We start from the raw sequence: 25588 nt of genomic DNA on the forward strand, positions 1-25588 counted from the left end.
CTTATAATCTCACTAGATTAGAATTAAAACCAAAAGTAAGCTTAACATAGATCTCGACTTGAACTTAAACATATTAAACAATTAAATATAAACACATCTCAGACCTATTATTTTTGGTACAAATTAATATATCCTCATTGTACGTGTCTTTGACACTGTTCACAACGAATCCCATAGTTCTCAATTAATTAATACGTATCCAGAACTGTTCCAATCGAATAATTAAATAATTAAAATAAATAAAAAAAATAATAATAATTCACGTTCTGGTCCATTCCCGTCTCCGTTCTCAGCTTTTCCTCCTGCCCTCCCTTTTCCCTCTTTCTCTTCTTTATGGTTTTCTTCGTTGCCTCTCTTCCTGATCCTGTCTCATCCAGAAATTCTTTTTTGTAAAATTCCTCCACGCTCATCTCCGCTTTATTCAAAAGTTAATGTCTTCTTTAATTCGTACAATATCAATTTTACATATCAATACTAAATATCGAATAACTTAACTGACGAGGAACTAATATTAGCATACACAGTTGTCAAAGCAAAAGTTGAGATGCCTAAGTGTGTGTTACGGTGTACAACGAGGAAAGGGAGATATTGCTGGTCGGGTAGCTTTACCAAAATTCTAGCGATAAAGTTGAGAGAGTAACTTTGTCCCGTCGTAAATTCAATCTTTACGAGCTCACTAAAACTTTTAATGCGCGGGTGAACATTACGATCAGACCGTTCCTTTCCACGTCGATTCGATGCAAAGGTATTTGTCGCTTCTCGTTGGCCAAAGGGTAACTTGTAAATTTCTTTTTCCCTCTGTTTTTCCAGCAATACGGTCCTACAGGTGTAAGAAGAAGCAGAAACGTAATTTTGCCAGAGAAAATTATTTTTCCGAACGACTTTTGCACGAACTCGAGAATTTTGCACTGCCCGGTTATTTTAACGTATAAAACTCCCGATAAATGCCAGTTTATACCAGTTAGGAGAATCGACCTTTTGCAAAATCCTTAAAACCTGCTTAAAAATGAATGAATTTATTATTAACTTAGCAATCCGTCATATAAAACGGTGTACTTCACACTGCTGTTCTCCTCACTTCTTCTTCTTCATTCTGTATCTCTTCACATCTCTTCAGATATCCTTCTTTTTTTCAACTATTTACTCGTAGCAAGCGTGAAATACAGAAAAGGTACAAAAATTACATTGAATAATAAAACCAAATATCTCATAACTATGCATATTCCAATATTATCTATTGAAATATAACATCCATTTCTGGTCAGACAAGAGGTAGTGTTAAGCAAGTATTTTTTTTTACTTTAATACTTTATTTAATACTTTATTTGAAAAATTCAACTTAATGAGAAAAAATGTTAACAATTAAATTTTATTTAAAAATATTCTGTTACATTCTGTATTATTCAATGATTGTGAAATATTTTATCCTATGAAATATTGTTTAAATGAAGTTAAATAATTAGTTGCTTACAGTTTTGGATTAAAGGCTTGAGAATATTGGACTTGAAAATCGAATACACATTGCCACATGCATTCTTACACGTCAGATTCAATTAATTACACATGAAAATATACAAAAATCAATAACAGCCGAAGCTTGGGACGAAGGATAAAAGCAAAGGCATCCTCATCTTTTTTTCTAAGGAAAAAAGAAAAAAGTTGGCTACTGTAATATAAAAGTTCGCCGTTTTCTAAGGTATTACAAAGGAAGTTAGCGAATTTCATAAAAGTAATTTAGAAACTTCCCTTTAATGAAATCTTTATTAGACGGGACTTCATTAAGCGCACTTTTGATCAAATAATTCGCTGTAATAATACAGGCTATACTTTTTATAATATTACACCCCGATGATGAATATTTTATGCTTAATTTTGAATAATACGTTCCCCACAATAAAAATAAAAATTCTTATCCTTCCAGTATTTTTATTTTTATTTTTATTTTCATAACCGTTATCACGATTACGATATTGAAATAAAGTAAATTTTTTAAACATCTTCTTAAAATTAAAAATATTAAGTCTTTTTGTCTATTGAAGTGCAAATAAGACTAATGCGGTGCAGTATTAATTATAATCCATGGATCGCAGGCAGCATGACTAAAGCTTCGAACAAATAACGTGGCGGTCTCAGCACACAATGTGCAAATCTTTTTCATAGTGACATATCCGCCATACTTTAGCCGTTCTAGCTTACCAACCATAAACTTCAACCGAATGAAATTAGTTTCTCGGGCAACTACGAATGAGATCTAGAAACCATAACGAGTTATAGGGAACTAAATTCGCCCGGTTTCGTTCGGTGTCGGGAATGGCGTCGGAATATACGTTTTATCGCGGTTTCGCTTTACACCGGATTCTCGTGATGTCACCTACAGATTTCGTGAATCGCTAGAGTTCCTAAGCTAATAGGACAGATATGGTCCATATCGGGGATCGATGTACTTCTGTTTCCACACGACGTTCCGCAGAAATTTCTTCCACTTCCATCAGAAGCTAACAATAAGAGAGTTCTAGTCAATTGGATATCGCTTTTAACGGATGGAACGTTTCCTTCGGGCCATTTAATGGCCGCGTAGATGGCGCTAGCTTCGACGCGACCTCTGAAGTTCGACTATAGATTCTAGACCGTTCCGTTGAGGTTATGTTCAATGTATCACTGATAGGTTATGGACGAAACCAGTGAATGTTTCGCGGTAATCTTTGTCGTTCGATCAAGTTTAAAAATGGCCATTTGATTTGGAAAAGTTTGTTGATGATCGGCGGAGTGGAAATGGTATTGAAGTTTCAGAAACAGCATTTTATTGTTGAAATCTTGAATCTTGCGAATACGTAGCGTCGTAGAATATCGGCGATCGAATATCAAGAATAAGATTCGCATCGTTGGTCATTTCTGAGGCTCTATGGACTTTGGAAATAGGTCCACGGTTTCGCAGAAATTTATTGGTGATTTGTAAGACCGAAGCGGTAACAAAGTTTCCAAAGGATCTCTGTACTTTTAACACTCCAATTCTTTCAGAGTAGTGGTTCTTAACCGGGTACACTGCAACCATCTCGTTGTTCGATTATTGAAACTTTTATAATTTGATAAAATTTGTTAAGCGTTTGTACCATTTTCTCTGTTTATTGATACATGTAATTCAAGTTATAGAACATTTAATTCTATACAATTCTATAGAATTCAAACTACCCGCCAACCGACATTTTTACTTTTGTTTTGTTTTACCGGCACTCATTTGCCAAATAGAATAGATAACGAAGAATCGATTCTCGATTTTCCAGGTAAAATTAATAGTAGATCTGTTATTAACTGTTATTGTATTTAATTTAATTATTCCCAAAATAAACTCGATTTTCCAGAATCGATCTATAATATCGATATATGTAATAATGTGCATCCTTAGGATAAATCAGACGGTCGATTCTGGAGAATCGAGATTATTTTGGGAATAATTAAATTAAATGTACGTATATGTCGGAGATGAAAGGGACACCGAGGCCTTCCCTTTGGAATTCTTCGGAAAATCCTCAATATTTTAGTCTCTATAATTTAACTCGATTATAATTGTCCGAGATTTGTGATAATGAGCTTGGGCTCGAGGCGACAACTAGTCGTTGAACGTAGCCGCGGTCACGGGATGAACGTTTTTACTTAACAGAAATATGGAGTAATTCTATAGCCTTCTTTAAAAGAAATAGTTGTAGCGGCACGCGACAGTAAACATTCAAACAGTTTCTGTCCCGTGGCTCGCCACACACAGACCCTATTCTTCGGGCAAGATGATTACCAGATGTCGATGCATCTCCATAGTACATGTTCAGCTAGCCTGAGGATCCGCTATAAATCTTAGGATTTAAATCCTTCAAACGGACAAACAGTCTTTATCCTAACAGTCCCTAAATCTACCACCTACGCCGGGAAAATATGGGAAATATGCTTTTCTCACGAACGACGCTTCCCGCTAGCAACTTTCTCTCAAGTGCGGTTAGCATCTTTCTTCAACCACCAACATAGAAATTAACCAATTAACAGGAACGTCCATTTCCCTCACCTTCCGAACGAAGGCTTTTCTCGACGAATGCGATGATCTCGTGCCCTTAGACACATCCCATCATAGTTTTCCTCTGCAGCATCATCGTAACGGAAAGTCATTCTCTCGTGAGGTCTCATTAGCGAGCTACATAGCGTCTTTACGCTCGGTGAATATTCTATGTTTTAACAAATAGTTAGTTCAATAATACTTGTACCGTAGACAAGCAAGTTGAGTACAACTTGGACTTTGGAAGAAAGCGCATTTTGTTATCCCGTTGACCGCGGATTCGTTATTGAATCCAGGATCATTGTCATTAACATCTCGAGTATCTAATTACCACGGTTACTTGTAAAATTCTGTAATAATCATATTTGTGTTAGTAAATATCTTCTCTATTGCATAACAACAATGTCTAACCCAAATGAAGATTCGTTTCACGCCCCTAACCCTAATCATAATGTGAACCCGACATATATATGCTTCACTTTTGTATTTCCACTGTTACACGTGTATCATTACCTTCCAAACGTAGTTTGCCCTTTGAAGAGTACCACGTACGCACACTTCTCAAAATTCGTGATATTCCTATTATTTTAAAAACTGTCTGCAGAAGCGCGCCTAAATACATCGCCAAACACCTGGTTCCCGCAAAACAGGAATGTAGAACGTCGTTAGACTGGCAAATAGCCACGGTTCGAAATCAACCATGACAAATTCACGCCATTAAGATCGTAAACGGCGTTCGTGGGAAATTAGCACGTCACGGGGACGATTCGTTGGTGGCTTCGTTATTTGTAACTGGTCAACACCGGAGGAAAAACGTGCGGTGAAAACGGGTCTCGAAAAAAGATGCACGGCGCGATGATACGTTAAGTGGGCTGCGGTCTCTTTTAATTGCCAAGAGGCCAACGCCGTTGACTTTTGTTCCGCCTTTTTGCAGCTCAAGGAAATTAATGATCGCGCCTGTGTTTCGGATGCTATTAATCTCGTCCAGCTGTCACGAACTGAAGTAAAAATACGCCTAGACAGTCGCCGCCTACGTTCACTATCGAGCAATTATTTTATCTTCCTCCAACCTGGAATAACGTTAATTGCCGGACACGTAAATTCTCCGCGTTACGTGAATACGTTTTACGTTTCACGGCATGGAAAAGGTTGTTAAGATTCACACTCGGAAACGGTGTGTACGTATGGACAATAATTCGGAATTTTTGAATACAAGATGATATTCATTCGTTTGCAACGATGTTGAGAACTATTTATTTCGACGATCGTTGGTCGACGGTTGATATTCTTCATAAATGTTATAAGAACATGGTAGAAAATTAAGCGAACCAGTGTTGCGTGTTTGATTAAATAATTGAATTTAAACAATAGACATATCGTTATACTTCACGCGTATGTAGGTATGTTAGCACAATAAACTTCATGTTATACATGTTATACAATCTGCTTGTTCATTCGTGAAGTGTGGCTTCTGACTTTTAGCAGAAACCGACATGTCATAAATTTGCACATAATCAAAGGCTTTAACAGGACTTTCTAAACCAACAGGCATTAGCTTTCCTGAATTGCTCGTGAATTATACTCCATTTCTAGTTTGTGCACTCGCGTATACTTGTGCTCAGAAAACTATCTCGAAGGGAACATTTTGGCCACTGATTTACGTGCCATGTTTCCACGGATTAGATTTTCAACTTCCAGAAACGTTGAAAATCAGACAGTTAAAGAATATTGTAACTCTTCAATCCAGTCAGTAAAATCTTTAATCGCGCGTAGATTGTGGATTTTTATACGTTTAAGGTAAATTTTAAGATACAATACATTTTTCTTTTATCATTTAAATCGTCTTTAGTCCAAGTTAAATTATTTGGAAAAATTCTTTAGGATTTCAACGATATCTATTTTAGATTATAAAATATTTAGAATAGTTATTATACTAGTAAATACTAATGAACATATGATAAACATTTACGCTACGAAGTAATAAATTCCAAATTGTAGTAATAATTGTTCTTAAAGAGCTGCATTTTAATTCACTTGAGCCGATCAGAAAACGTAATCTTACTCCATGGTAGCACATCGCGTGCTAATTTCCATTATCCGGGAATAATTCTTGGCAAAGAAAATTAAAACATTACCATAATTTTTGCACAATGAAATGCGGTGTGTCTTGTTAAGACTTTGTAGATGGCGGATCGCTAAAGCGTTCGCATAGTTCGTTATCAACGTTGAAAAGGCATCGGAACTTACATGAAAATAACTTAAACGCTCGCTAAATGAGTACATGTCACGAAAGACTAATAAATTTACTTGTGAAAATGGCAGAGGAGTTTGTAATCGCCGAAGTTCGATCAAAAATGTTGCTACTAATAGTTTCCTACGTATTATCGTAATTATTATAATTAGTATTACTATTAAAAGAATTGAAACTTCATAATACTTCCGCTTGTAAGCCTTAGGATGTAACTTTTAATCAAACTTTCACGTTTAATAAATTACGAATTTTAAATTACTCGCTTGATAAATTGCAAAAATTCGGAGCGACACGACTGCTGCTAATAGTTGCTTTACAGATGTTACACCACTTTCTCTTAGTGCATGATGCGGCCTGCATACGTGGCTAGAAAAGTCTACGTAGAAAGTGAAACAAGCATTCACGCAGCTCACCTATGAAGCACTAGTATTTAGTTTAACCCTCCTATTGTATTCACGAAGACTTTCGCTAATTACATAACGGCTGAAATTGTAGGCATTTTTGACAAATCTAGTAAGATGAAACAGTTCCGTGTTTTATGCAAATAGTATACATACATCACAAAGAAATATCTATAATAGAGAAAATCAGGAAACTTGATTTTAATAAAATACAAAATACAAAAATCATTATTTGAAAATTCAACTCGTAATGGAACTCATTGCTTTACATTTTTTTATAATTTATAACCTTCCTCATTGTTCCTCGTATTAACTTTGATCATAATACATTAGTAAATGAATCGCGCGTTATCAAACTGCTAGAAAACGTTACTTGGAAACTTGATCTTTGGTAATTTGATCGTGTTGAAGTAACTACTTCAAGAAAAACTCTTCATCTTTATTTATGTATATCCTGGAAACTGCTATTACGTAGAAATATTCTAAATAAGGAAAGGTGCGTATTATTGTGTTGAATAATACACATTATGTTTTGAGTCGCAAGGTCTAGGAACAAAGGAACTAATTAACAGATTTCTATTTATGTTCCCTGTAGCCTCTAGTTAAAACTATAAGGTTAACTTTTTTGGTAATGTTCTTTTGCTATAAATATATGAACGTGATCCCTATCATTCCATTGTCTAGTAACACTAAGAGAGTAAGGATCTGAATCAGCATAAACTTATACATTACACTTATACTTATACTTTTAATTATTTCAATATACTTTTCTATTACAAATTCATCAGTCAACCTCAATCTCAACAAATCGAAAGTCATCGACATCATATGAGACTCAAAACTATCAATTATATCGAATCGATTTCTCCTAACAAACCAGACATTCTTGGTTACGGTTACTAAGAGCTTACGGCTGTATTGACTGCAAATTTTATCAACTGACAATCGTAGGAACGACAAGAAGACAGAACGTTCGGTCGAACGAACGAAACATACCCAACGAAAACGATTTCTAGCGACGTTCGACAGCTCTTCCTTCTGAAGGATAATTTATACGAGTCGCTTGAAAATCGAAAGGATTCCAAAGGAAGCGATATCCTGTTTGAAATGTCTAAGGTCGTAGTTGTGAAATAAATGAATATTATAATTTACGACACTTGCAGTAAAAAAATCTAAAAGCAATAATTTTCAAGAAGTTCGAACGTATGTTTAACATCTTTCCATTCTTTCGTTTACTAAAACTGGTCCATTTAGGTAACAGCAGATAAAGTTTCTTAAGAAAGAGCTTCCTACGGCTCTCGGAATTGCTTTGTACTTTAAAGTTTTTACAATGATTCTATTCTGAGCTTCGTCAAATCTCTATCTTTCGATAATATCGTAATTCCACGAAGATTCTTTCATAAAGATGATTTTTAACTTTGTTAGAAATTTGTATATAATATAATAATATCGTAAATAATGTCGTAAGCTCAAACGAGCAACTTAAATTCAATGGAAACCTGTTAATTTTTTTCTGTTATTTTATTATTATGGCAGTAAAAGCGGATATTATTGGATCATTCGAAAAGCTCGTAGCATTTTTATTATGTAGTTCTTAAGAAACAATTCGCGAAAGTACAGATGGTAAAAACTCTAATTCTTATTAAATATTCCACAAGTTTCGCTACGAGTTTTTTGGACTGTTTAATAAAAGACTTGGTATAGTATCGAGAAAGTATCGATCCGATTAATTATAAACGATAACACCGAGTGTCAAAGCAGGAACATCAATCTAATGAATTATTTTTATCGTATCGTACTAATGGAAATCAAATATCTCGATCGTGGTTCGTTATTCAACGATGCATAATCGTCATCATTTATTCTTCGTGCGTCATTAATGTGGCTGCATATAATGGCAAACAGTGTTACCAATGGCCGTAATCGATTGCACACGATTTATACCATTACTGGTATGCGGAACATTGACATTACAATTACTAAATATCGTTTCGAACAAACAGTAAACTTCATTATATCGCCGCAGTCCACCCGCCGATTCCTCAGAACGCTCGAAATAATTTGGAAACTGTCCAGATCAAAAATTTCTTTCGAAAAATATCATTATCAAAGAATTACAATTACTTTATTCAATTGTAATTCAATGTTATTGTAAGAGATATTATTATATCTCCCTCTTTATAAACAAGTTTATGCGAACGCTTTGTTTAATAGCAGAGATATCGATTTCTATGTAAACTATAAATATGAGAAAATAGATTGAATCGAATAGAAATATCAAAAATAACAATAAATGTTACAACATTCAGAATAGAAGACAACCAACATTCTTTCCATCTCAGCTTCGTTAACGCTCCAAGTGTGCCTCTCAAGCATCACCGATGTGCGGCGTTATAAATATTGTAATCAAAATTATATTACTTCTGAGATGAATAAAGATTGTTTTGAATGACTTTAATATTAATATTTACACGTCATTGTAGCATTTAAAATCTGACACTTAAAAACTTGCAAGTCAAAGTATGATGAGAATAAGTTGAATTTGCCGGTCGATATTCACAATTAAAAGCGTTAAGGGTTAAATTACTGCGTTAGGACGACGAATTTAACCTACAAAAGGAAGTCTAGTTGACAGGTCGGCTTAGGTCGACAGAAAACGCTGCGAAAAATAACGTACGCGCCGCGACACGCGGCCACTGAGTCATCGCATTTTTACAATTCGTTCATTCGATTCACCGAATATCTGATGTCACGGGAATCGAACGAAAGCATCCGTTATACCAGCTCGCAGCCACGGAGATCTCGTTTGCAAAAAGAATCGCCACTTTTTCAATACCTTCCGAGGATTTGCGGAATACGATCTGCGGATTCGGCTAGTTTCGCGCACAGCCGCATTAAGAAACTCGACTGAGAAACTCGCAGCATCGTCGAATTGGCTTGCTATCGGACAGTGTACAGAATTTCTAAAATAAAGACAATAAAATCATTAGTTACAATTTCTTGTTACATAAAACTGCAACTTTTTATGGCTATGTAAAAAAGAAAATTTGTCGAAATCTGGACTGGAATAGTTTCAGGAAAACACAGTGATTCAAGTTGATCGATTTATCCTCGAATTTCGCATTCCAACAAGCTATGGAAAATCCCTTTCGTCGCGTCCTCCTCGATTTTCCATACGATGAGTCCTCTACTGCTTAACCCCTTCGCATTCTACGTTGCGCGCCACTCTGATATCCTTATTCTTGTCGTAAAAGCCCTCGTTGGCTCACGTTGTAAGTGACTGATATTTACCTATTGAGAATCTGAATTTGAGAACTATTTGAAAGTTTGGAAACTTCTTGGAGAAATGTTACCACTTTCGTAAATGAAGATAATCAAATTACGATACTTCTTTATTCTGTTAATATATAATGAATTTATGTGATAGAATTAATTAATTTATATGATAGAAGATGTTTTCTCCATGACGAATTTCAGAAATTAATATGTTTCTCTAACACTTTCGTGTTACATATTATTTTACTATTTGCAACATTCAATCTTATCGAGGTGTTCATTAATTAAATAATAGTAATAACGGGGTTATTGATTTCCCTATGGGATTCTAAGTTATAAGACACTCTCTTGAAGTCTATCTCGTCTTACAAAGTAGCTTAATTTTTCTCTTATTCTTCTACGATTTCTAACATTCCTCCGTATCGTTCAAATCATTTAAATTCAATCAAATCATTTACCAAAGAACTCAGTGAACTTGTCCACTCCTTGTTTATTGAGAATATGCGTATATAATATATATTTTTTTTGGACAATAAACGTTATATATATATAAAAAATCAGTGAGCTATCCCGTGGAGAGGAACCATACTCGCAACCGCATGGGTGGTAAAGAAAGGGTTAATCTCGTGTTTATAAAAATGTATAGTGAACTCGACAATGAAAACAATTCGTTTCGTATTGTAACCTTTAAATCACACAGTTCGTTCACTTTGTTCTATTAATCTTTCACGCGGCAATTAAAATATTTTCTAAACCCCCTCGGCGAAAACTAAATTTTCGGTCAGTGGTACACCACGTGAGTAAACACACAGCCTGATAATTGGCGACTTGCAACCTCGAATAGAAGGGATATATGATATAGAGGAACACAGAGGACGAAGGTTTCTGAATCGCGTTAGCGCTCGTTCAACTTCAATTATACACGGATTCCACGAGAACGGCCGTTACAGGAGGATTAATTAAAATTGAATATCTCGTTGAAATTTAATTGCATGATCAAAGCGAGACAGTAGAACGAGGGGCAAAACGTGGCCGACCAATAGCCGACTCCGCAGGGATAATCGACGTGATTGTCGGCGTCAAGCCGGATATGCGTGGTCTCTCGGTCGATTTGTTAGCTTTTAAGCGCTATTGCATCCGTTCGATAATACGCGGAATAATTTGATAACACCGAGGCAACGTTACACCGGCCACGCGTGCACGTTGCACGTGTGACCGGTTCCAGATCGATCGTGGAGAAAAAGTGGCCTCTCAACCCTCTTCAACCTTTCGTTTCTGCGTCTACTTTATATGAAAGCTCCTACAAAATCGTATATTCATGATCCGAGGTCTACAACGTTTTAATTGCACAAACTATTCGGATAAAAGAGCAATCACTTTTCTCATATGAAATTTCACTTTCACGAATACAGATTAACTGACGGTTTCCTTTTTGGCTGTCGAGTCACATAATTCATTGAACGTACGAACCATCGACTTCCTTTTTCGAACGAATGCTTTGGCATGAGAATAGCCAAGTATTTGTTTCGATTCGTGTAAATTCGTCGTTATCATCGTCTTTATCTCAGTGAAGCCATTTCATTACATCGGTATATTTTAGGATTTTCTACTGCTGCCACACGAATCTACGTGCTTTGAACAATTTGTAATATCATGTTTTTGTTTCTTAATTTCTGTAATTGTGGTTTTTTCAACGCTGTGTATTTTTACTTTATTCTTCTTGTTTCAATTTTTTCTTTTATACTTCCCAATTTTTTAATTGTGTCATATTTTATTTTGATACTTAGAATACTGTTAGTTTCATACTAAATCCTAATCTTCAGAATTCATTCGATCGAATACAAGAAAGAATACGTAGTATATTATACTAATAAATTGTGTGTATATTTGAAATGGAGAAAGGCAGCAGTTACTGGGAAATATTATGTTCGGAGAATGGGTGTTTGGATTAGGGTAGCGCTACTGTGAGTGCTTAAATAGTTTCGTAATTTAGAAAATGCAGTAGGACCTTGATTGTCCGAACTGAATAGAAAATACAGTACAACATTCGAGGATTTAGATCTTCGAGTTACGCAGTTCTCGAATAAGAAACGTTTAACAAACGAAAATTTATTTTGCACAGATTTTACACATGTGTTAGGTTTTTCGATTCATAAATATTCAAAGATGCAGAGACGTATAAGAAACCTAACGGTAGACATTACATACACGCTTCTGACTGGACTAACAAAAAACAATCAGTTTGCATGTGAGTAGCAAAGACGCGACAAAGGACAATAGTTTCGGTGGAAGAAAGAGGGACACGATGCTTCGAGTTTCAGAGACAGCGGTGATAAAACTTCAACTTATAACTTCGATTTGTAGAGGTCGAGCTTCTCCGAATTCGAGTTGCAGAGATAAAATAATGCATCTAAACGTGGAGAAAATAAATCGAGATGAAGGAAGTTTATATTTAGATTTATAGAAGTTTTTACAACGGAGCAGAAGAGAAAAAAACGAAATTGTTGTTGTATAGAGGATTCCAAATTATAGATATTCGAGTTACCGACATTCTACTGTACACACGTAGAAATATCTAAGCATTCGATTCTATATAACACCACACCTTTAAAAAGTTAGTAGAAAGCACTTTCTACTAACAAAAATTAGTTTTTTTGAAAAAAAAAAAGTAGCTTACGGTAGACGAGAAATCCAAGAAACTTCTTTAACGGGACCAACGTGAAGACGTATCCTACGAGATACAAGAGGAATCATCTGGATTGGTCGAGACATTTCGAAGAAATCAGCAAACATACATACAAAACGGAAAAAGAAAAAAAGTATACTCGTCGAATTGAAATATCTTCTTTCTTTTTCAAAGTCGATATAAAAAGCATTGCCCATTAATATCGTTAATAGGTGTTTCTATCCTGAAATCATTATTGGAAATGGTGCAAGTCTTTCGAATAATACTGTGTATCAAAGGGTGCCATGTGATCACGCTGAAACCTAGTTTCCATTCTTATTCCGGTCCAGTTTCGAATTATAAACCGCAATACTTTTTCACCTCCTTCTCCTCGCAACTGTCTCCCCTTTTATCGTTGCACACTGTCGCGTACCTGGTTCTCAATCCCTTTGCTTCAGTACACCACCATCTCTCTGTCTGTCTATCTTTCCTTCTTTCACAGACTTTTCCGCTTATTTCACGCGGGACATGTACGTACACATGTTCCAGCGATATCAAGAACGTGCTATCCGACGACCGCTCGTCGGATATCGACTTTTCTTCCGTATTCCGCCGAGAGACGAACGACTCTCGTCGACGAGTAACGTCGCGATTATATTTTCTCGCCTGGAATAACGGCTCGTACGATTGTCTACCACACTTTTCCATTGGCCAACGTGGCCAATAACCAATCGTTGACGGCAACTTTGTTTCTATATTGCGTTCTATATATTTCCATACTTATTTATTTATTTGTTCAGTAGTCGATGGTTTACATTTACACTTTTAAAAGTAAAATAGATTATGCAAAAAAAAAAATCAAGCGAATCGTGTCGCAATTGAGAGAACTGTCTCACGCGAACCATTGTACCAGCTAGATAAAATCAGCGAGGGAAATAGAGCAGGAAATTCTTGCGGTTCTTTGAAATATTTATCAGGACAGCCTGGTTGTAAGCAAAGATCACGAGAGAAGGGCTGGGCTGTGCCGTGTTGGACGAGAAAGTCCAGAGATTTCAGTATTGCCAAGAAAATCCAGCGAGGATCTCGTTTGTTCAGAGAAAAATTCCTAACGACTTTGAATCTCTTCCGCGGAAGAACTTCTAACAGGTGGAACAAAATGGGGGATCTTTAACCCTCAATGGTGTAGCCGTGACACGGCTGGCGAATACCGGATCCTTTCCACCAGAATCTCAACTTTCTTTCTAACGTTCTATACTAAGAGTTCAAACTTAACTTTTATCGTATTATTTTTCAGAATTTCCTTCTTTTCATTCCTTTCTTTAAATAACGTAATTCGTATTGCTTCTATAGAATAGTTTTCTTTACCAAACGGAATTTGAAAATGGTTCTATAATAGTTCTGAAAAGATATAATTCACCAATTACATTTCTTTCTTTCGAGCTTCTCTTCTTATTCAACGTATCTGCGCCAAAGGAAATAAAAACGAGAATCAAATGTTTCTTCGAGAACATCGCTAATATCCCATGGATTGAAATTGCATAAAATTGCATAAAAAAAACGCATCAAAAATGCAACGGAAAAGTTTCCTCGTAAAAATATTTGTTTCCATTGAAGTTACACGCGCGACAAGTAATTCTCCGAGGAATATCACAACGAATATAATTACAACGTAACAATCAGGCGAAGGTAAAATAATTTTGATATCGTCACGTTAAATTTATTTCAGTGATTAAAACGCGACTGATGAAAGAATTTAAGGCGCATCTAGCAGACATTAAGCTCAATACCGTGCTGATTTCGCTGTAGATTCGAGGAAATGCATTTGACGAATGGGGAACGCTTTATGGTATTATTGCCTTGCGACATGAGCGTTCTCTGACTTCCAAGAAATCAACAGCTACATAATTGCATGCAACTTTATATCAAGCAGAAAATAATTTCACGTACGATTCTATCTTACTATTAGGTTACTCAAGAGTTCCGTAGCGAAAATGAAGAAAGATTCGACTACAATTAGGCTTTTTGCATTCTATAACCTTACGAGTCTTTCTCAAAAATGATATTAGCGCACGATATTATTTTTCTATTTCTTCTTTAAACATTTATTACTTCTATCTCCTCGAAAATGAATTTTACGAAATGTACATTACTATTCTGAAATCTTGTATAGGCATATTCAATATATCAAGGTACAATCTCGTCAAATTATATTCGACATCGATCATTTTCAATTCGCCTATCTCGATCCAATTCGATCATTCTGATTTGCGATCGTTTAAACGATTTCCAAAAAACTTGAAAAATCATTCGATTTATATTCCAAAACGCTTCAGTAGCTATCATTCCGCGAGTCACGAAACATAGTTTACGTCGTGTTGGAATTCCGCTGGCATCAGTTTATGCATTGTATCTTCGATAAACTGGTTCTGCCTGTTCGAAATAACAAATTAAATCCTTTCATGTTGATTGTTCGCGCGATCTAAGAAACGAGCAGCCGATGCGATGGAGTACTTTCACAGGCGATGTTTCGAATAATTTCAGGTTTATTAGGCTGCCGCCTCTATCCTCTCGAGAACCAATCTCTGGCAGTTTGTTTGATCGAGGTCGAACGATATGCACGAACCGACGATGGATCACGAAAGTCACGCTTGTGATACTTGTGTTTCGTGAGGCGAACACGAATTTTCAAAATCAGCAGGACGAGCAATTTGCTGAGATGAGCTACTACATTTTTTACATCGAATGTCAAATGCCATTTGCTTCAGTTGCTATTGTTCAATATTTTGAATCGTTCTTTCATCTATTTCTATTAATTTGCTAATTGGATCATCCCTTAATCTTAATATGCGTGTACGAGGATCGTCCAAAAGGTATTACGTGTTTACGTACAGAAGCAACGTGTAAAATGATGGAATGTACTTATAAAAGGTAACCGAGCTTCTTTCGTATATTGACATAAATTATGCCAAATTTTATGTTTAAATATTTAATATTGTCGTAGTATGACGCGTCTAAAATGGCGATACGATTTGAAAATCCCGCCGACACTTTTACGATTTTCGAGCACTGAAAACATTCTTGCAAAAGGAATTCACCACCGAATTACAGCAGTTTACGGTACGAAAATCATAGATGAATCATCATAGATCATTGGAATGACGATAGGTGCGGGAGTTCGATAGGTTTAGAGAAACTGTGTGTGATCGTAAGTGTTCGGGCCCAAGAACGTGTCTGCAACTTTGTTGCAAACGCTAAACGCACCGAACGAACCAGATTACCATTTTCTATTTTCTTTTTCTTTTTTTTCGAAACTTAAAGAGTTGTTTGGTCGATAACGCTTCGCAAGAAACGACGATTTAAAGGACTGCGTAAGACGATAGTTATGTGAACTGGCGGCGGAATTGTATGACGAAGGTATACAAAAACTAGTACAACGTTATGATAAGTGTTCAAATATAGGTGGTGACTGCAATGAAAAATAACTTAGTATATATATTAAAGTAACAAATGAAGAAAACCTTTTAAGATGCATTTGTATCATTGTTATTTCAAAACAAGTATTACTTCCTGGACGATCCTCGTATAAACTTTCATAGCAAGAAAAAATATTAGTTGTTATTCCTTGATTCTCATATACGCTCATCATCATTTTCAATCCAAGTATATTTTTCTGCTATTGATAAGTTACTTTGGTTTGAGAGAGATACGACGAAATCGTTGTTGATATAGTTGATTTTTAATTTCAATTTTATGTTAAAGATTTTCTTCAGATATTAAGAGTGCTTTTATACGTTGAAATGGAAGTATACTAAGAAATGAAAATTCGATGATCCCAGTTGTACGACGTATTAGAGACGTTAATATGTACGTGGGAATTATTTAAATAAATACTGTCTTATATTGCGAATATAAATATCTCGCAGAAAGTTTGCGCATTTATAAATCTAATTCTGTCGCCATTGGACACTAAAAATTATAAACTCGAGTGGAAAAGAAGATACATAAAAGCGGCGAACATTGTGTAATTATGTTTCTTTTACGTCGCGCGGCTTCCATCGCGGTTTTCGTATTTTATCTCGCGACCCGAAAGTCGACAAGACTTTCTTATACGCGTTTGCTGGAACAGATAGCACAGCGAAATAAATTGCGATTGTTCGATCGTACGTAAGCACAAAGTACGCTCTCCCGATATATCCCTTTTCTCGCCTGTACAAAGACATTGATAAAGTCTCTTCACCGATCGCGCGAAAGTATTTGACTTTTCGCCCGAACGATCGGTATTTTGTCGGAGCAGCGACATACGAGTTACGGCTACGATATATTTTCTCAATAGAAAAATTTCATTCCATCTAGAAAATCGATCCGTCGAATAGAAGTGTTGGAGCACGCGAGAAGTTTTGAATATTTCATCATTAATCCGTTAACTTATACGATAGTTGCAACAATTCAAAAACTGTTTTAATATTAAATTATGGATTATAGTTATTTAGCCAATATCGTTCACGTGGCAGCTTCTGGAAATTCATTCGAAGAAATTAACCCCTGGAAAGCGCGAAATATAATCGTTTCTCGAATACTAATAACGGAAAAGCTACAAATTTTGAGTTGTATCGTGGTTATAGCAAATAAACGACATATTATACTGTACGTTCGCGAGACATTCACGGTAACAATAAAACAACAAGCTCGAGAAATTTCCTGGAATATAGGTAATATGTTTCACTCGAAACGAGTGACGTCGAACAATCCTTTTAAATCTTTTTACATCAGTTTGATATACATTGTACGGGTTTACGAGACGTTAAATAAGTTAGTAAGCCCCGAGGCAACGTCGATGTGCGAGGATAAAAAAGTTTATTCGCGAAAGCCGCAGACGAATCGCTAGTACGCACGCGACAACGAACACTGACGAGGGCTTTTTTCCAAACGTAATGTATAAATCAGAAGGAAAAGAGGTTTTGTCATTGGTACCAAGAACTGTGTGTTTCACTTGATGGACGCAAATATGTGTCAGCGAATATGGTTAATTTTTGTTCGTGATGGAACGTTGAAAACGCTTAAAAATATTTGTCCAACAATGGAGGACTATGCTTTTATTTTGTGCCAGGTCTTGGAATCTATGTTTCGTCAGAATTTCGAATAAAATTATTAACTACTATATTAATATATAATATAATTACTATAAATTTAATTAATATTCTTCGAGTTTTTAGGATTTCTGATAAAATATTGTTCACGTGTAACATAGATTGGAGTTTTGTAAGTAACATTCAAATGAATGTAATTCAAAAATATAGTGGAATTTTTATATTCTCGTTAAAATAAAATACGAGAAAGTTCAGATTTCTGCGTATATACATAATCGTTTAACAGGGAAATTAAAAATAGGTAGAAGCGCGAAATAGCCTCATAATCAGAGAATGGCGAAATTTCGTGACGCTTGCGGAAAGAGAAGGGAGAAAAGAGAAAGACCACGATATTTTAATTTATTTTTAAACGAGGCCAGCAGCTGTTAAATACAACGAACAGTGTCGAGTTTATGACACGGACGTGATTTCTTCGTTATTTTTTACAATATCCATAACAATCTCCATGCTCCATATCTAACAATATACATGTTCTTTTTACTTTACCATTCGGGGTATTCAAATTCAATAACTGAAACTTCTTTCTCTGAAACATATGAGAAAATATAAATGGCTATTAAAAGGAACATTAATCCATTGAAATAACCTCGTCCGTCTACTTTTAAAACTCGTATAAAAGGATGTATGAGATGAATATGCATCGCTTCAAAAAGAAGGAACAGAACATTTTCATACTTAATTTTTTCAGACAATCTCCTCAAATAAAGATAATCATTTGAATTGATGCGTATGTACTCGTACGAAGAATATGTACAATAGTCGCTCAGAATCAATCATAAATCGATCGGTCATGTTCAAGGCTATTCAGCCATGTGTCATACAAATTCATATGTTCTCCATATTCAAATCAGTTGCTCAATATTCATCTTTCAGCCTCAAGCTGCATGAAAGTCGCGTAGCTATCACTGACATATTAAATTTCGTCTAGTTTCGCGACCTCACGATCATCACATCGCATCTAACTTTCAGATTATGCGAGCATCAGAAACCAGAAGTCCCACATTGAATCAAGTTGCCTTCATAATGATATTAAAACATCAGAATACATTATATTTTAATTAACATTAAAACGGTATGTCAGCATCTCATCAGACGAAGCTATCAATTTCTTTTTACAAATTTCTCACTTTCATTGTAATTAACTAATTGTTTAATAATTATTTAGTTATTTAATCAACTTCCAATCTTGAAACAAAAAAAGAAAAAGAATCCGCTCATTCCTATCCCACCGCAACCCAACTCCACTGTATCACGCAAAGGATCGAATTTTATCATTTACGGAGCGTAACAAAAAGATTCTGTAAGTTCACAGATAGCGTTTCGTCGGGAAATTTCCACGGCGAGGGAAGAAACATCGACGAAACTTTTCGAGACACGCGCGCCACGGATCAAGACGCGTCGCCATTATCCAGAAGCTACTTCTATTAAGCAAAACAACTTCGTCTTTGTCTTGAACGCGTTCTTGCGAGGCCCCTCCGTCTCCACCTGGTCTGGAAAAATGACGAGGCCAGGCGGAAACGAAGCACGCGGCGAAAAACACGCTGGAGACGCCGCGTTAGTCGCGTCGCGACGCCGAACAGAGAACAAGGGGACGATTCAACGTGTCGAAAACTTTGTTCGCCGCTTTCCCGGCGCCCACGCCGCCAGAAATTCCTGGCGTCCCATCGAAAATTAGGAAAACGACAGTAAAATGTTGGCGGTGCTCCGCTGGCTATTTGTCTCGCGGCACGCGTCAACATCCGTGTAATTCGGTTAATTTCGATGTAATTACGCGAGCAACGGAGTCAGAGAGAAAGGAAAAAGTCTGAAAAACAGGGAGTTGAATAAGAAGAACCTGGACGTTGGAAACTTGTAACCGAAGACTGGTAGATGCAGTTACTTTGTAAACTTTTTAAGATAGGACAGAGTTTTTGATTCATTTTAGTGTATTTTTTGGTTTAGCAAAATTGCTTTTTGAAATAGACGTCTTGTATGATTAATTTCTAATTGTAAATACTTTTCCACCTCTCAAAGCACGAATTTTCCCTTGATTTATTAATGAATATATATAATATATAATATAATACTTTTATTCTTATGTCATATTACTAATTGATTTCATTAGTTATTTTTCAGAAATTTTAATTTTGAAAGAAAAGAATTCGTTAGTATTCAATTTCTCTTTCGCATGTCTTTTATGAATAATATATTTTTCGTTATTCTCACAATAACGTTCGTGTAACGTCAGGTAACTTTGCTGAAATCGTTTTCCTTACTCACTTTTCGTAATGTTCATACAGCTTTAAATCACTTCCAGGCTTACTGTGATCATATTCCGTGAAAAATACGTGCAACGTACCTGAAATAGACAATGTAATTGTTAATACACATTTATATTTAATATGTGCTTGACTTTAAACTAATTCAAATACATATGTAACATTACACGCACATAGTACGGTACACATTTTACCAAGGAATAATTCTAATATTTCAAACTGTACTTTATGTTAAAAATTGTTTGATCGAGCCACCTTAATTCTAATTAAATGTCAATGTTTGTATCGAATTCATTTCATTCGCCAATTTCTATAAATCACATAAATGAATATAGCAATGTAAAAGTTAGCTCAACTTTTCAATGCACTTATTGCCTTAAATATCATCTTTCGAACGAAGTTTAGTTTACCAAAATGAGCATGAGTTATTAACTTTAAATTTATCGTGTCTCGCAACTGTAGCCTTTGAAACGTTACTTACAATATATCATTACTTTCCCTTTAAAAGATTCCTTTCTTTCCTCTAAGATCGTAATAAACCTCTTATCTGTTTCTTTATTCTCGGTAAAATCACATTGTTTGAGAATTAGTCGGCACACCACGTTAAATTACCAAAGTTCGAAAGAATTCGAATTCAAACACGGCTCTTTCCTGAAGCAACTCGCGTCAGCCTCCTCTTAACATGCAAAAATATCCCTAAGTTCTTCAGCTCTTAATTCGAATTTAGACTTTTCACGGTCTGGTAAATGAATAAATTAAGAGTATCACGGTAAGCTTGGTTACTTCTTAAGCCCTATTTCGATAGGAGAATTGTAAAAACGTGTCGCGAATTTAATTTCCACCATTATTTCTAATAAAATACTTTAGATACACTTCTGAAGACAGTTAACACGCTACCTACAGTTATTATATTTTTTATGTATTCGTCCGATCGAAGTAAAAAAAATTATTAAATAATCTTTGAAGATTGTAAAACACGGGGCAAAGGTCTTCCAACAAAAGCTACAATCTTAACGTATCTAAGAAAAAGATCACGAAAATGAAAAAGGTTGTGACTTTTGAAGTTATCTTTATATATATATATAAACGTTCGAAAAAGGTATTCATTTTGATATTTGAAGAGGCTCATTTTTGTGAAAAAAGGCAATTCTGAAAAACAAGCGTATGTATTTCATATATGAACATTATAGAGGTAAAACTTCAAACTTTTATTGGGGTCGTCTATACACCGCGTGACCAAGAAGAGTTAAATACATTTCAGTCAATACCAATGTATCCAGAAAATTTCCTTCAAGCCATCTAACTATCATTGCAGTTCCACTTTTCATAATGATCAAAAGACCGAAATAGGAACATCGCGCCGACGTATCGAGCGACCAGCACTTTATTAAAAATGTCGCGCAATGGCTGTGAAAAGGTGTAATCGGTGTGATCTCATCCACTATCATTCAACCTCATCCAACCTCCGTCATCCTCTGCTCCATCAAATAACTCAGAATTGCCGATGAACTGTACCGCGATCGTAATAGATCAAAGAGTTACGCGACACGTTTCGATTCGTCTCTCTCGTATTTGCTCGCGTTTGTACATTCGCGAACATAATACACGTAGGGTATAGAATATCGACTAGGGTGTGCTGCGTTTGGCCGTATCTAAACAGAGAATGATTATCGTCAACTACATACGTTTATTCGTTCGCGTTTATTCGCGTTTATTCGCGTTTATTCACTCACAGAGATTCGAAACATCAGCAAATTGCACCATTTCTGCGTTCCTTTCTCTGCCCTTGAGCTTTGTCGATTCTTATCGTTCCATCGCTCCATCCATCTGTCTTTATTTAGCAGAAAAGTTTTCTTACTCTGATTAGTTAACAAATATTGACAATGTTAATCATAGCAAATATATATATATTTTTTTACGGTTACAGATATTGAGATACTGAAATTTCTAGACTCCCTATAGATACGTGCAGGGTCTAGTTAAGAAATAAAATCTGATCTTTAATCAGAAATCACTTGGTCAACAGTTATACATATCTTCAAACATCCATCATCGGAATAGTGCTGTTCATACACTGATACCACTGTCCATACGATATTACGTCAACATATGAAAGGGTAGATAATCATGACCCAGCCAACGTAGTCTATCGATCAACATCGTTACGTCTAATACTCAGCTTTACTAACCAAGCATACCTGGCGCGCAACTCTGTTCTAACCACGATCGACGAAAAATGACGCGCATAAATACGTGTTTTAAAAATTTTGACATCATGCGTCGCACCTGTTGCGCCTCCTGTCGTCCATAATTATTAAGCGAACTGAAATCCATCGATTTCTTTTTAATCTGTTTTTTAATCTTCTTAAAACGGGTAATATAAATCTTGTCAGATGTCGTCGTGTTTATTAACGCTTTCCACCAATCGACTTTTTATATTCAAAACATTGATGCTTATTGCGTTTCATAAATATTAACATAAAATAGAAATATTAGGATTTGGACCTTAAGATACCAAAATGGCAGAGAAATGATTAAATTCAATCATCAATGGCTAGTCTCAGGTGAAATTTAATAATTAATTAATATAAAAATTAATTCCACGCCTAATACTGTCATTTAAGGAAAAAGGAATTTCAACAAAAAACAAATCTTACTCTAATTTCTTAATTATTACGTAACTCAGCTCTCGGCTTATTTCATTGCAATCAATGAACACTGAGCCGGTTAGGCACTTCCGATCCAACGATCTAAAAGATGTCGTCTATAATTAAGCGGATTAGAATCTATTGATGCGACACGTTCGACATGTCCATATCCAGAGTCCGTTTTGGCCACCGTTTGATTAAACGTCATTCTATGGCTCTTCGTCTATTTGCACGTATTCCAGGGCAAGATCCAAGCGTATGCGCGCTTTTGCCGCGCCGCGCGTCGCCATTTACGCTCACGAGGTTTATATCGCATGTACATAATTGCTATGGTGATTGACTAAACCTGTTAATAGTCACGAATCTGACGAGCCGTATTACCGCAAATTTCCACGTGGAAACGTGATCGTCGACAAATGCTGAACGAAGCCCCAATGCCTTTGACGATACGCCTCTCGATAAAGTGCCAGTTCGACAGTTATCGAATCGAAAACACGCTAATTAAATAGAATCACTCACGAAATAAGAATTTTCAGTATGTACGCCAGCTGTTGATTTTTACTACTTGCGATTCACAGTGGTCTTATTGCGGTAGTTTTCGTTGGCAAAGAGGAGAAGGTCTTTTTTTTAGAATGTGGATGTTTTACGGAATTTGGAAGCAAATACGGAATTGAAAGTGGATGTGGTTATTAAAGAGGTTAAATGAATATTTTATTGAAAAAAGAAAGGTATGGATATTTGTGAAAAATTAAGTAAAAATTATTATTATTATTAGGTAAATTAGAGATTCGTTGTAGATGCAAAGCTCAATGGTAGAAGCAATTTGTAAAAAGAAACGTAAAATGTTAAGAAACTCTAAGGAAAGAAAGTAGAAAAGCTAAGAGGAACTAAGAAAAGAACTAAAGATGTTATTAAACTAACAACGCAACTCGTGTACAATGGATAATATTTTCTTAAATAAATTCGATTTGTTCATATTTCCAAACACATTTTAGCAAATCATTGAAAACTAATTTTGAAGTATGATTAAATGTATTATTTTATAAAAATTAGTTTATGGAAAGTAGAGAAGATCCACAGCGGAACTTCAATAAATCAGGATGAAACTTTATTACGTGGTAAATCTTGCGACAGCGATTGAATTTACGATACATCAATCGCCTCCCTGAGACTTGAAGTTCTCAGAAATTGTAGACTTTTCCAAGCCTTAAACCACATAATTAACTCAATATAGAAAAGTTATATATGAATTTTTTAACTACAAGAATAATGGAACAGTCACGTCTTTATCAAATTTTAATAGCTGCAACCTAAGTTTAAAATCAGATAATAATTGTTAAGGTGTTTAACGCGTTTCTAAGTATTTCTGAGAAGCTCATTTTCCGAAGGTATATCCCGATACTTCCCAGCAATCACGCACATGCGTAATAGTTTGCCGATTAATTAAAAAATTTTAATTATAGTTTCAAACGGATATTAAAATTTGACTGAAAAGAAATTTAATGAATAGTATACACCGGAATATAAAAGATTGTTCCGCGTTATGAATTCTGAAATGAAATATAAATGGAAAATATGTCGCACGTGTTGAGAATAATTTCAGCCGTAGTAATTTAAATACTAATATTTTTCAAACTTAAATTAATCAAACAGTTATAAATAATTATTTTACAGAAAAAAGTTTTAACTAATCCAATCGTTATAAACAATTATTTCCTATCTATAGAAAATTCCAGGGTTGGAAAATTAAAAAATATAAATTCTCCAGAAATCGTTATCATGACCAAATATACAAAGATGTTTTATCTGTGATAACTGACGACTGTCAGTTACTATCCTATTCTATCGTCACATGTACAAGGAAGTCTACCCAAAGATGATGTCGTCTTTAGCCTAAGGTAACGTGCACAAATGTGTGTATTCGATCAAACTCAGTGTAGGTATCCGGCAGTGGAGATGCAAAACCGGAGAAACACGCATCCGATCGTGCACAGCATAAAGACGAGGCCACGTCGTAATCACAGCTATAGCCGAGGATTAGCGATGAATGAGTCTTTGACCAGCATGCGGCCATCAGAACGTTTAGAACAATGCCATGATCCGGGCATAGATGCATTCTCGTCGATCGTTGTTGACAAGGCGTGTCGAACTTCGCGCGCTATCTGCTACGATGAAAATTAGATGATTCTCGAAATTATAATAGATAATGGATGCTTCTGTAAAATAATTTAGTTGTAGCTAGAAGAATTTGTAATTTTAGTTTGGTGATGATTTTAGCAGACTACGTGTATTTATGTGCAAATTCCTATATTTATGAAGATAAATAAAAACAGATGGGATTTAGATAGAAAATTCTTTTACTATAATTAATATGTAATTTACTATAAGAGAATAATTCTCGATATTATAACTTCGTCTACGTTAGATTGTAATATTCACTAGAGAAAGAACAGAAATTCTAAATCTTAAATTAAGGTATGTAAGCATTAGGCTAATAATAATCACCAGATATCAGTAACTTTCAAGAGATCAATAGAGATTCGAGCAAACGGTATTCGCTCGAAATGCGAAATCGTTTGATGTCGACTAAGTGGAAAACGAAATGCAAACCATGCGGGATAAGGAACGTTGTGCTTAAATGGTCCTGCAAATTTCCGATCTTCCTTTTTATTTTTATTTGCGTTTTAAAGTTTTAATCAAAGGAAAGGAATTAACACGTCGCAATTTAGACGAGTGTCCTTTCCTTTGGAAAGCGTTTTTCTGTTAATTGCGGTGTATTTCTCTAACTGTGTGGTCGTCGACAAATCGATATAGTATACTTGATGAAACAAAAACAAAGGCTAAATAATCTCGACCGAACGGCAAACGCAATTTTGCAAATGTGCAAGTTACCTTAACGAGCA

General features: G+C 35.5%; 1 protein-coding gene and 1 long non-coding RNA gene across 3 annotated transcripts in view; both read right to left on the reverse strand.

Annotated features, from left to right (window-relative positions):
• Window positions 1–25588, reverse strand: part of Fur2 (furin-like protease 2) — a 421029-nt gene that overhangs the window by 284236 nt on the left and 111205 nt on the right. The window lies entirely within an intron of this gene.
• LOC138178411 (uncharacterized) overlaps window positions 1–25588 on the reverse strand; it is a 91548-nt gene that overhangs the window by 36581 nt on the left and 29379 nt on the right. For both annotated transcript variants that reach the window (XR_011172692.1, XR_011172693.1), the window contains exon 2: window positions 20039–20117. This is a non-coding gene — a long non-coding RNA (uncharacterized LOC138178411). The remainder of the gene's footprint in view (window positions 1–20038; window positions 20118–25588) is intronic.

This window comes from Bombus flavifrons, chromosome 3 (genome assembly GCF_040668555.2).
Source record: "Bombus flavifrons isolate JBK064 chromosome 3, iyBomFlav1_principal, whole genome shotgun sequence".
NCBI lineage: Eukaryota > Metazoa > Arthropoda > Insecta > Hymenoptera > Apidae > Bombus > Bombus flavifrons.